The sequence below is a fragment of the Protopterus annectens genome, chromosome 14.part0 (genome assembly GCF_019279795.1).
Source record: "Protopterus annectens isolate FY-2018-M chromosome 14.part0, PAN1.0, whole genome shotgun sequence".
In the NCBI taxonomy this organism is placed as follows: Eukaryota; Metazoa; Chordata; order Ceratodontiformes; family Protopteridae; genus Protopterus; species Protopterus annectens.
In genome coordinates, this window is record NC_056748.1 from 390,539,915 (window position 1) to 390,552,894 (window position 12,980).

At 44.8% G+C, this 12,980-nt stretch overlaps 1 protein-coding gene across 1 annotated transcript in view; it reads right to left on the reverse strand.

Annotated features, from left to right (window-relative positions):
- HELLS (helicase, lymphoid specific) overlaps positions 1-12,980 on the reverse strand; it is a gene marked incomplete in the record, with an annotated part of 1,428,613 nt that overhangs the window by 714,133 nt on the left and 701,500 nt on the right.

Consider the following 12,980-nt stretch of genomic DNA (forward strand, 5'->3'; position numbering starts at 1 on the left):
TTGCCCCAGATGCCAGGTGCCCTCTAGGAAGGCTAAATTTGGAGAAATGCAATAAAAATCCAAACATTTGCAAAAAAAAAAAATATATATATATATATATATATATATATATATATATATATATATATACACACACACAAATACACCATAATAGATCCCCCCAGCTAGCTAATAGAGGGGTAAGCACCCTAGGAATACCACAGAGGGGAAGGAGGGAGGGTAAACCTGACTGCAGATGCATACCTATCGGACATCTACATTTATGGTAGGTACAAAACTGTACTATGTCCTTCAAGGATGCATCTGCAGTCATCACATATGGGTAGAATACCATAGCCAATCTGGGGGAGGAGGAACTAGGAAAAGGATGGTGTAGCTAAGATATCCTGCAGGACAGCCATAGCAAAGCCTGCTCTGGATCTGGAATATAAAGGTAAATTGTAATGCTTGGCAAATGTATGCACGGAGCTCGATGTAGCAGATTCTAAAATGTCCTTTGTAGCCACCCCTCTTAAGAAGGAGGTGGCTGTGGCTCTCGTAGAATGAGGTCTAATGTTAGCTGGTACAGTCTTTCCATGAAATGAGTAACAAAAGCGAATGCAATTTCCTATCTATTTTGAAATAGTCTGTTTGGAAATTGCTTTTCCTTGAGTACCAGCAGCATATGCTACTAGCAGCTGGTCAGCTTTTCTGAAACCTTTACTTCTGTCCAAGTAGTAGCGCAACTGTCTGTGAATGTCCAGGGTGTGCAGCAGTTTCTCCCCTTTGTTTTGTGGATTTGGGAAGAAGGTAGGCAAGTGAATGGCTTGATTCAATGAAACCCTGGATACCACCTTTGGCATAAAAGTAGGATTAGTTCTTAATGAATCTCTGTCCTGGTGAAAAATAATGAATGGCTGTACTGCCATCAGGGCCTGCAATTCCAAAACCCTTCTTGCTGAGGTTATTGCCAGAAGGAAGGCAGTCTTCCATGAAAGGTACTGTAGATCTGCAGATGCTGCTGGTTCAAATGGAGGCAGTGTTAGTTTTTCCAACACGAAGTTAAGGTCCCAAGCAGGAAGAGGTGGTTTCCGAGGAGGTTTGATGTTTTTGATTCCTCTTAGAAACTGTCTTAGGAGAGGATGAGAAAAGACAGGTGGGTCAGTATTGTACTCTGCTGAAATTGCTGAAGCATGAATCTTAATAGAAGAGTAAGACAGACCATTGTGGAACATTTCTGCCAAATATTCCAGGAAATGTGCCATGTTTATCACTGTCGCATCTAGGCCCTTTGTGGTGTTCCAGATGAGAAATCTTTTCCATTTTGCTGAATATGCCTTTCTTGTGGAAGGGCGGCGAGCTTCCATAATAATATCCTTCACTCTCTGGGATAGCTTATCCTGAGGAGGAGTCAAGGTATTCTCCACGCTGTTAGTTGCAATGTTTTCAGGTTGGAATGTAGAGTTTTGTATCTGTGCTGTGTCAGTAGAAGTGGCCATAGAGGCAGAGGCCATGGTTTCGTACGTGACATGCTCCTTAGCAGTGGGTACCAGTGCTGTCTTGGCCAGTCCGGAGCTATCAGAATCACTTTTGGCTGCTCTGTCCTGATCTTCAGTAACACCTTGGTCATTAATGGGATAGGAGGAAATGCATACACTGTCAGATTTCTCCAGCTGAAAGAGAGGGCGTCCACTTTCCACGCTTGTGGGTGGTATGTCCTTGAGGAGAATTTCTTCAGTTGATGATTGTGGGGGGATGCAAATAGATCTATGTCCGGGCTCCCCCAAGATTGTGTTATCTGTTGGAAGATGTCTGGGTGCAGCATCCATTCGTGTGCATCCATGATATTTCTGCTTAAGCTGTCCGCCAGTGTATTGTCTTTCCCTGGCACAAACTGAGCTTGTAGCTGTATATTGAGTTTCAAGGAAAGATCCCATAGATTCATTGCCAGTCTGCAAAGAGGGTAGGAATGGGTACCTCCTTGCCTGTTTATGTACCACACAACTGTGGTGTTGTCTGTCCTTATTAGTAGGTGGCCTTGATGCAGAAAGATTTTGAAGGCCTCGATTGCATGTATCACTGCTAGCATTTCTTTTTGATTTATGTGCATGCGTAGCTCCTTTCGTGACCACTGTCCTTGTATACCTCTGCCCTCCATGTGTGCTCCCCAACCTAGGTCTGAAGCGTCCGTTGTAATAGTTTGGGAGGTTTTTGGCTTTGTGAAGGGCAACCCCCTGTTGGACTGGCTGGCCTGAGCCCACCACAGAAATTCCTTGTGAAGGCATGGAATGAGTGGGATTAAAGTTTCCAAATTGTGACTGTGCTGAGTCCATAAACTCCTTAGGTACCACTGTAGCTTTCTCATATGAAGCCTTGCTTGTGGAATCAAAAGAATACAAGATGCCATGTAACCCAGGGCCTGCAGGATTTTCCTTGCAGTCAGCTGAGTTTGCTTTGTCAGATTCTTGAAGTAATCCGGTAGCTGTCTTTGTTTTTCTTCTGTGAGATAAGCCATTTGGGTGGTTGTATCTAGATCCGCACCCAGAAAGGTTATTCTTTGGGATGGAACAAGTCTTGATTTGTGCATGTTGACAGTATATCCCAAGGCCTGTAGAAGATTGATGGCATAATTTAAGTCCTTTATCAAAGTTTGTTGGTTGTCCGCTTGTATAAGGCAGTCGTCCAGATATGGGTATATTTGAATCCCCTGAAGTCTGCAGTGTGCTATTACTGATGCCAGGCATTTCGTGAATACTCTGGGCGCAGTAGATAAGCCAAAGGGCAATGCTGAGAATTGATAATGCTCTGACCCTGCAAGAAATCTGAGGTGCCTTCTGCAACTTTGTCTGATAGGGACATGCAGGTATGCCTCCTTGAGGTCTAGAGTCACCAGCCAAGACCCCTTGCCCAGCATGGGAAGGAGTTGCTGTAGAGTCAGCATTTTGAATTTTGGCACAATGAGATAAGTATTCAGTGCGGACAAGTCGAGAATTGGTCTCCATTGATGCTCTTTTCTTGGAACAAGGAATAGCCTGGAGTAAAATCCTTGGCCTTGTTCTGAAATAGGAACTTTTTCTATGGCTTTCATTTGTAATAAGTTTGAGATTTGTTTCAAAGCCTCTGCCCTTTGATTTGGTGGCAGACCTGGCATGCCTTTTCTTTTTGGCAATGTGTGGAAATGGAACCTGTATCCGTTGTCTATTATTTGGAGTATCCATTTGTCTCTTGTAATGTTGTGCCAATTTTTTGAGAATAAAGAAAGCTTTCTGCCCAAAGGTGCTTCTAACTGAGCCCTGGTTGGCGGAATCAAAGCAAAGTCATTGAGTTTGTCCTTGTGCAGCAGTTGCAGGTCCTGAACTGCCTGTCTGGATTGGAGGTTGCCATTGACGGCCTCTGTAGGAGCCCCTAGCTTGCCCTCTACCTCTGGCACGCCTGTTCCTGCCCCTTTGAAATCTTTCTGTGTCCGGAAAGGACCAATTCTTGGAAGGCCAATTTCTGCTGAATCTAGGCGGTTGGACTTGAAGAAAATCCTTAACTGTTAGTACAGATTTTGCCTTTTCCTCAAATTTCTTTAGGACTTCTTGAGCAGTGGAACCAAATAACTTGCTTTTCCAGTGGAGCATCCAAAAGCTTAGCTTTAACATGGTCTGGCAGAGGTTGTTCCTTCAGCCAAGCATGCCTACGTATGACAACACCCGTCATTGCTGACCTACATGAAGCTTCCAATGCATCATAACCACACTGCAAGAAATGGTTGCTAACCTGCTGGGAGTTATGTACCAGATCCATAAGGGATTTACGGTCAAGGGGTTCAGTAGAAGACAGTTTGTTATGCATTTCTTCTAACAAATACTCTTGGTACTGTATCATATGAAATTGACAATTTAATGCCCTCATAGCAAGAGTGGCAGAAGTATACACTTTTTTACCCCATCTCTCTAATGCCCTGGACTCCTATGCAGAGGGGAGTGGGTTCTTAGTAGTAACAGCTGCAACCCCTTTAGGGCCCTGTGAAATAGTTTCAGGATCAGCAGAGTGGGCCTTGTAAAGAAAATTACATGTGTCCGGGACCCTGTAATACCTATCGGGCTTAACAGGAGCCGGAGGCAGAGTGTCAGGGGTCATACTAGAGTCAGAATACACATCATCAATGACATTTAAAACAGGAGGAATAGCCAAAGGTCTATGCTGAGGTAAATGAAGAAAAGTTCTTAGTCTTTTCCTGGAATCAGAATATTCCTGGCCCTGCCATTTGAAATGCTCTCTCATAGTGTGAAGGGTCTCCCCAAAGGAAAGCTCTTCAGGAGGGGAGGTTGAGGGGATAGATTCCTCTGCTGAGGTAAATGAAGAAAAGTTCTTAGTCTTTTACTGGAATCAGAATATTCCTGGCCCTGCCATTTGAAATGCTCTCTCATAGTGTGAAGGGTCTCCCCAAAGGAAAGCTCTTCAGGAGGGGAGGTTGAGGGGATAGATTCCTCTGCATCCGAATCCTGAGGAATAAGCCTCCTCCTGGTAGTCCGAGTGATCCGAGCCATCAGAGGCCTCCTCTGAGGAAAGGGGATCAGGGGGATCCACCCTGGGCCTTTTGTCTAGAGGAGGTTGGGAGCCCCTGTCCGGATGGGGCTGAGAGCCCCTGATTAAACAGATAAGGTCCTCTGCTAAGGTTAGAATCTGTGAACTAGAAGAGGGTCCCTGAGGAATAACCCTGGGAGGCATGGCTTTAGTGTGTTTTGCAGCTTTTGCCCTGGTGAAGGCCTTAATGGACATGGATGCAGGAGGCCTGGCTGCACCACGTGCTGGTGTAGCTTTGTCTAAAGGTATGGTGTCGGAAGATTCCAATACACCAGTTTCTGAAGGCAATTCTGTAACCGACTCGGTAGGAGCCTCCGGGGCCGAGGCTGTCGGTTGTATTGTTTCAGGGTTCGGAAGTTCCAAGGACTCTGTATCAGCCGAGACCGAGACACTCGCGGTAGGCCTAGCGGCGGTTTCAGCCGAAACCGCGGCCCACGTGCGTCGGTCCTTGTCTTTCCGTTTCTTAATTAAATGTGATGCCGGAGTTTCCGACGGCATTTTGTATGAAAAACTAGCCCCAAAAAACTCTTCTGCGAACTCCGACCGAGGTCTAAGAGTGCGTCGGTTGAAGGAAGCGTAGGCTGAACAGGCCGAGACGTCGTGGTCTGGGCCTAAGCAGGGAAGACAGTAAGAGTGGAAATCCTTATGAGGTATTTGTTTCCCACAAGTTAAACAATTATTAACTTTATCTGACATCGGCTGAGGCAAGAAAGAGTCCACGGGTACTTAGCTTTTGAAGTCTTCGGATAGCGAATTTACAGGAGCTGGCCGACCGGCACTTGCGAACTGCTTCTGCTTCGGGCACCACGCGGCAAGAAAGACTGAGGAAGATGGCGTCGGATGACGCTTTTATACCCCAGGCTCTGGCGCCGGGAAGGCGACATCAGCCGACGCCGGACCCAGACTTTGGAATCCGGTCGGCCGAAGGGCTGCCTGAGGCAGGACAACCCATATGTGATGACTGCAGATGCATCCTTGAAGGACATCCCTGTAGTATCTCTGTCTGGCTTACAAGGAGCCGGAGGCAGAGAATCAGGAGTCATACTAGATTCTGAAAAAACATGAACAACAATGTCTAGAACAGGAGGTATAGCCAAAGGCCTATGCTGAGGAAGTAGAAGAAAATCCCTAAAAGTCTCTTTTTAGATTCAGAGAAATCCTGACTTTCCCAGTGGAAATGTTCCCTTAAGTCATGTAAAGTTTCCCCAAAAGAAAAATCCTCAGGGGGAGAGGCAGAAGGAATGGAATCCTCTGCATCAGAGTCCTCATAAGTAGGAATAAACAAATCCTCTTCATTAGAAGAGTCAGAAGAAATGGAATCCTGTTCAGAAGATTCATAATCAATGTCTTGCCTAGGCCTCTTAGGAAGGGGTTGGCTACCTCTGATCAGAGTAATTAAATCTTCAGCCATTTTGATCATTTGTTTTTTATGCATAGGGGCCTGCACATGTGGCCCAGACGTCAGTTTTTTAGACATAGATTTAGATTTTGGCCTTAGTTTTGAAGACAGTGTCGGTCTAATATACAAATCTGTAGGCCAGAAAACACCCTCAGAAGCCGGTGCCTGCAAAGCGGCTCCGGACCCATCTATGGTAGCGACATCCGCTGGTTCCATAACTGAAGCATCTCGTGGCATACTGCAATCCGAATGTGTCTCAGTAGAGGCCTACGAATCAAAAGTAGCAGGTATCAGGGGCTGCGAAAGCTCCTCACTGAGTACCGGCGAACCGGCGACTGGCTTAGGACAAGCGTCGTCTGTTTTGGACCTTGACGGTCTCTCTGTCTTTTTCTTTGCGTTTTTTAGGTATTCCGGTAGTTGGATTGCTAACCGACGACATTTCTGGATAATTAAATCATGAACCAAAATATTTAGAAGCAAAAATATACCAACGTTTAATTGTGCGTTGATTAAATTTAGCAGAAAACCGACAGCAAGGCACGTTGCAGTCAGGGCCTAGACAAGGAATACAGTACAAATGAAAATCCTTATGAGGTATTTGCTTCCCACAAGTAATGCAATTAACTTTTAATGACATCGGTAAGGAGCATGAAAAAGTTTCCCCAATGGGGTACTTAGCTTTTAGTTGAAGACCAGTTCTGAAACTCGAAAACAAAAATTTCAGGAGTCGGCCGACTGCCACTTGCGAACTGCTTCTGCTTCGGGCACCACGTGGCAAGAAGGACTGATGTAATGGCATTGGCTGCATGTTTTATACCCCTGACGTCATGGAAGAAGGGACAGCAACCGACTCAGGACCCAAGACTTTGTTAATCAGGCCGTCTGAGGGCAACCTGCCAGCAGGTTACCCAAATGTAATGACTGCAACAGTGAAATATGAAGAACATCCCTCAGTTTTTTGTTAATTGTGCTGTTTACGGAGGTGGGTTTGACTTTTGAGCCTTGCCTAAAAAAAGGCACCATGGGGGCAACAAGAGCCTTGGCCAGTATTCGAAAGCCTAGGGGTGACAGGTGCAAGCACAGTCTCTTGCTAAGCAACACGGCTTGTCGAGCATGTCGCCCCAGGCTGGCAGACACTGGATCCCCTTTGAATGACACCAAAAGCTTAGCCAATTGTTGAAACTGATAATTCTTTCTTTATACTAAGGTATTACTCTTGGTGAGGGCAGGATGCTACTCAAGGTCAGGTTCATACCAGCCTGGGCTACATGATCAGAGAGTTCTTCCATGTCTCTTTTCATGTAGTCCAGGGAGGTACGTCTCAGGTCATTCACACCAACATGAACAATGACAGAGCCATATTTGTACTTGTTCTAGAGTGACCTGAGTGCTTGTGCTATGTGGCGGATTCTGGCTCCTGACAGGCAGCTAACAGTAACCTTCTGCTTGTCCAGCCTAGTGAGTGAGACGTCAGTGTGCCTGGCTATAGAGTCACCTATTACTGGTGTATCAGGTATGCTATTTCGCCTTAAGGGCTGTGATTGTGCGGCACACTGATTTTGTGTTTTATGTGTTGTCTGGTTTGTGACAGGAGGTGCAGGTTACTTGGGTGTCCGCTTTGGTGGTCTCTGACGCTTTTGCAGGTTTTTATTTAGTGCCTCTGAGTATGATTTTGTGTATTTATGTGTATTTTTTGCCAGTGCTGTTTTAGTAGGTCTGTGTGCGGCTGTAGATGTGGTGCAAGTGTTAACCTTCTCCTCTTGATTTCTGGGCCAAGAACCTCTCCCCTCGTGGTAGACAGGCTACCTAGTGCTTAGCACTCCCACTGATAAGCTAGAAGGCTTAGTCTGCAAAAAGCAATGTCTGGAGACCGACATTTTGTGAAAACTCTGGGAGCAGTAGATAAGCCAAAGGGAAGTGCGAAGAACTGAAAGTGCTGAGAAACTGCCCTGACACTGAGATATTTCCTGCATGACTCCCTGATAAGAAAGTGGAGGTAGGCCTCTTTTAGATCTAGGGTGGCTAGCTAAGCGTCCTTGTACAGCATGGGTAGCAACTGCTGGAGAGTGAGCATTTTGAATTTTGGCATCAACAGGAAGGTGTATAGAATGGATAGATCGAGGATGGGGCGCCAGGTGCCCTCTTTTCTGGATACCAGAAAAAGTCTGGAGTAGAAACCTTGGCCTATCTGTTCTGCAGGAATATACTTATATATATACTTATCAGAGGTTGCTTGAATCCCTTTAGGTCCTTGAGACATTACCTCAGGGTCAGCAGTAGGATTTTTAAAAAGAAATTTATGTGAGTCAGGGACTCTGTAGTGCCTGTCTGGTTTTCTGGGTGCAGGAGGGAGGGTGTCAGGAGTCAAGCTGGATTCCATAAAAACATCCTCCACAATATCCAGGACTGGGGAATGGCTAAGGGTTTGTGCTGTGGAAGATCTAGGAATTCCCTGAGTCTCTTTTTTGACTGAGTGTAGTCTTGACTTTCCCACTGGAAATGCTCCCTTAAGGTATGCAGGGTTTCCCCAAAGGAAAAATCCTCTGGAGAGGCTAAAGGAATGGAATCCTCATAAGTAGACAGGGGCTGCATGTCTTCATATTCAGATGCATCAGATTCAGCATCAGATTCACCCAATTCTTGTTCAAACATAACTACAGGGGACAGATCTCTTTTCCTTTTGGATGAGGTAGCTTGGCTTCCCCTGATCAGCATAAGGTCTTCCGCCATTTTAAGCATTTGAGATTGAGGCAAGGAGACAGACGTCTGAGAGAGAGATTTGTCGGTTTATTGGGTGTGGTACATACCCTGGGTCTTAGAAACTCGGTTGTTTTTGAAAGAACAGTAGTTGTGAAAGAAGACATCGGTTTGTGCCGAGAATCGGTAGAGCGAAGGACCTCCTCGAAAGCCGGTGCCTGCTCAGCGGTTCTGGACCCATCCAAGGTAGAGATGACTGCAGGATCCTTGGTCGAAGAATTTTGTGGCATACCGGACTCCGAAAGGGTCACAGTAGCAGCCTGCGAATCCACAGAAGCGAGCATCAGTGGCTGCGAAAGCGCATCATTGAGGACTGGAGAACTGATGACTAACTTAACGAAAGCATCGTCGGTAGGTTTGGACCTGTGCAGTCTGTCTCTGTCTTTATGTTTTTTTTTTTTGGAAGATCTGCTATCAGATGGCTTATCGAAGCCAAATCTGAATTGGAGGACTGTAAGCGAAAATATCTGGCTACAATAAGGGCCCGACGATGGACAGTTCTGGCACTGAACAAAGCACAGAAGCGACAATGGGTGACATCGTAGTCTGGGCCTAAACAAGTGACGCAGTAAGAATGGAAGTCTCGGTGTGGTATTTGCTTTCCACAGGTGAGACAATTATTAACTTTTTGTGACATCGGTTAGTGCAAGAAAAAAGGACCCCCAACGGGGTATTTAGCTTTAGAAGACTTCAATTTTAATTTGATAGACAAAACTCAGGTAGCGGCCGACCAGCACTCATGTGAAATGCTTCTGCTTCTGGCTGCACGGCAAGAAAGACTGATGTAATGGCGTTGGCTGCCTTACTTTATACTGCTGACGACCGGGCATCAGTCCTGAAGCGACATGATCCGACGCAGGAATACTAAGTCTCTGGTATTCGGGCCGGCCGAGGCCTACCCTGGCAGGGATAACCCAAATGTGAAGACTGCAACAGTGAAACACGAAGAACATCTGCTGAGAAGTAACTTGTATTAGCAAGTCACTGGAATAAGGAAGTATCTGGATTCCCAGACTCCTGCAGTAAGCTATTATTGGAACATGGCATTTTGTGAAGACTTTCCAAGTATAGAGTCCAAAAGGCAAAGAAGAAAACAAAGTTGATAAGCCAATAGAAAACCTCAGAAAGTTGCTGTAAGGCAGAGTGAACAGGAATGTGGGAAGACAGGCATTCTTGAAGTCCAGAGACACTGAGAAATTATGAATGGGAGCAGAATTTGCAGGGGCAACATCTTGAATGATGGAAGAGAGTGGAAGAAGTCAAGGGTTGAAAGATCAAGAATGGGTCTCCAGTCTCCTCATTTTCTTAGGACAAGGAATAGTTTGGAATAGAACCCTTTCCCCAAATACAGTGGGGGTACTGGTTTTATTGTGCCCCTTTCTAACAATGTTTGAATGATGGGGTGGAGGAACTGTATCTGATTTTGTGGAGGAGGAATGTCAATGAAAGGAGGAATTTCTTTCCAGGTCATTCTATATTCTTTCTAGATGATTGAAAGCATGCATTTGTCTGAAATGAAGAATAGCCTTTTTTTTAAGGGATGAGGTCAGCCTTTTGGATAGGGGAAGGGATGGATTAAGGGGTGGGGATGGGAATAGGACATAGTCAGGTAGACATGCCTGGGTAAGGCCTCCCAGATCTAGACTCCCTGTCAGATTTGTCCTGGAATCTTTTCCTAGGCATTTTCTTGGTCTTATGGGAAAGCCTGGGTTCCCTGCAAGCAAAAGGAAGATGGTTTTGTGTGGTAATTCCTACGGTACCTTGGTGCACAAGAAACAAAGATCTGTCTACAGTCCATTACAATTTTACCTTGTTCCTATAATTGCTTGAAAAGACTAGCAGCATCGAGATCAAACACAAGATCCTTATTTAAGGGAAAAATCTATGAGTTTCACCCTAATATCTTCTGGAAGGGACTGAGAACTTAACAATGCATACCTCCTGATCACAGGACCTTATGCGGTTGCCCTGGACGTGGCTTTCAACACAGCTGCATTTAATGTTGTGCCTAGCTACTTGGGAAGTTCGAACCACCAAATATAAAGCCTGTTTAGTGGTAGATTCCTTTAGCGAGGACAGTGTTTTAATCAACTTGCTGAGAACAGACAAGTATTTACTCATTTGAATCTGATAATTCAGAGCTTGAAAAGCCAGAGCTGAAGATGTGTACACCTTTTTCCCCCCAGCTTGTTCATAGCCCTGCTATCTTTATCCAAAGGAAGAGCAAAGGCAGCAGACAATAATTTAGAAGGCTTACCTACTGACATGGATAACATAGACGGGTCTGTCATAGTGTGTTTGTACAGAAATTTTAGGTCCTTGGGTACCTTGGAAAATAATGCAGGTGGCTGGCAGCCTGGTGAAGTGGAAGTGGATGCAAAGGCATCCAGGAAAGTCTCCAGAACATAAGCAAGAGGAAGGGGGGCCTACTTAAGAGTTTGCAGCATCTCTGCTGAAATTCAGAAATCTGTTTAGATAGTCATTCAAAATACTTCATCACATTAACAGTTTCATTAAATGAATCTTCATCAGAGGCCACTTGATGTGGTGAATGGATTTCAGATGAAAAGGCCAATAAATGTTCATCACACTCTAATTCATCATCTTCATAAAGAGAGTCTAACTGTTTCTCTTGTGAAGTGGAATGTGAAACCATAGCAGTAGCAGGCCCTGAAAAGGAAGGTAACCCGAGTGCCATAATGGCCTTAAGCAGGCTCTGTGAAAAATCCATCCACTCCTTTTCTTCGTAGATCTGAGGAATGTAAATTTTTGTTTCCTTTTTTGTGTGACGTCTGCTTTGATTAAACAAGGAAGCTCTGACCCCCGACAAATTTTGATTAACGATCTGGATAGCTCCTCTCTAAAGAGGATCTACTCTATGCATTTGGGTCATTCAGAAATTCTTAAGTGCGGTTCCACCTTTTTAATATTTTTGATAGCTTTAGTCTTTTCAGAAGTGCAAACCTCAGACGTCATACTAGCCTTTTTGTGGGGTAGGAGTCTGAGCAGAAGGCATACACAGTGGGGTCTGAGACCTCTGCGGGTCACAGTCTGACTGGGCAGTCAATATTAGACTCAGGCATCTTAACTTTTTTCTTTTTAACAGGCAGAACATCAAGAGTGGAAGTGCCCCACCTCCCCATTTTTGCATGGGAGAGGCATTTAACATTCTGAGTTTCCAAATAGGAATTAAGAAAAGAAAGTATAGTTCATAGAATCCTTGGAACAAAGGACTGACAGATAGTACAATTTCTGTAGTTGTGCTCTGAACCTAAACAGAAAAGTCACTGTGAGTAGAGATCCTTGTACGGAATCTGCCTACCCAAGTCACACTTTCTCCTACTAGCTGACATCTAATAGAGCAACAAACTGCAAAATAATTGAGAAAAACAGAGGAAGATTCTCCAACAGGGCACTTACCTCAACCAATGAATGCCAATGGGAACAACAATCATTTGCAGAACAGAGCAATGGGTGAGAGACCTGTTTTTGTACTGGCAATGAAATAGTCTGATGATGCATACTCCTAACTGCTTATATACCCTTATGCCCATCCGTTTAGGTCATACATTGGACATATGGCTGTAAGGAAGGTTTTGGCTTTGGTACCCCAGTTGGACATCCAGAATATTTGGAGAGATAACCCAACAGCTTGGAATACTGCAGCAGTGATCTAAGGAAGGGCATTTAGGGCTTAAAGATAAAATGGTAGTATGAGACAGAGAGAGAAAAATGCATTTCTTTCTGTGGGCATCCCTCTCTCAATCCTCCTTACTCCTTCTAATTCCAGGTCACAAATGGGAGGTTAACCATCTGACAAGTATGGATTGATGCAGTGAAAAAGGGTGAATTTCCTCAAACAGCATGAATGGTGAAGATGCAAGCTGAAGTCTAGGTGTGGGATGTCAGCAGTTAGTTCTGAAAAAAGTGCCCTGCTCATCTCACAAAATTCCTACGCACACACTTAGAGGAGTGTTTTGATGACTGACAGGGCCTCAGTGGGATACGGTAATACCTGTAGTCATGATCTTCTGTAAAACTGTGGAAATGACTGCAACAAACTGGAATAAAGCAACCACGGTACAACAAAAAAATCCCAACTAATTTCATACTAAACCTTTCACTGCCATTACAGTTCCAGTATATGGACATTTTGCAGAACAATGCATTAGTACCATTGATTTCCACAAATTCATCCCAACACCAAAGCCAATACTATGAACAGTAATGATAACAACTGGTATCTTAACATAGTGTATGTTGCACTTGCACA